This window comes from Numida meleagris, chromosome 2, assembly GCF_002078875.1.
Source record: "Numida meleagris isolate 19003 breed g44 Domestic line chromosome 2, NumMel1.0, whole genome shotgun sequence".
NCBI lineage: Eukaryota > Metazoa > Chordata > Aves > Galliformes > Numididae > Numida > Numida meleagris.
The window spans coordinates 85,513,315-85,514,294 of NC_034410.1; positions in this window are offsets into that span (position 1 = coordinate 85,513,315).

Genomic DNA, 980 nt, shown 5'->3' on the forward strand with positions numbered 1-980 from the left:
AACTGGAACACAAGAGGTTGCATCTGAATATGTAGAAAAGCATTTTTTACTGTGAGCGTGATGGAGCACTGCCACAGGTTGCCCAGTGAGGCTGTGATGTCTCCATTCTTACAAATGTTCACAAGCCATTTGGACATTGTCCTGGGCAGCCTGCTCCGGGTGACCCTGCTGGAGCAGGAAAGCTGGACAAGATGACCTCCAGAGGTTCCTTACAGCCTCAGCCTTGCTGTGATTCTCTGACTGATTGTCAAAGAAACAAGAGGGACACAGAAACAACAGCAAGAGACTTGGAAATCTAACCCAAAAACTATTTGTGACATGGCTTGATTAGACTATGCTATCTTCATGAAGACGAAAAGGAGTATTTTTAAGGGCTTAGTTGGTACAAAAAGAATCAGTTGCTGGAAGCTGAAAACAGGCATTCTGTGTGTGTGTGTGTGTGTGACAATTATTCTCCTTGTCATTTGTGAATTAAGAAAATGTAAATATCAAAGAAAGTGCTTACTTCTTAGACAACTTGTAGAATCCAGGCATCACCAGGAGTCTGATAGGTCTGGATAACACAAAACTCCATTCTGTGACTCTGTACCAACACGGAATCTTTCAGTAGTAGAAGATATAGTTAGCTACATTCTGAAGGGCACAGGATGGACATAGAGAGCAGAAAAGGCATTTTAGCAAAACTGGAAAATAAACTAAAAGTAATCTTCTGTTTGTTGTTGCTGTTGTTATTGAACTTAGCATTCTCATATTGTTCTTGACCAAAGGCCAGAAGCTAGAAAGTTCAAGGTCTGCCTTTCAAATTCCTTTCCTCTTAAAAAGGTTCAGCACTGGGTGTTCATAGGGAAGATTCTGAAGCTAATCTTCAAAATCCCTTGCCTAGTCATCAAAAAAGGACAATGTTTGCTACAGTGCAGAGGACAAAGCCCTTTCTTCTGAAGTAAGGACAGCTGCATCTCGTATGTGAGACAAGAATACTC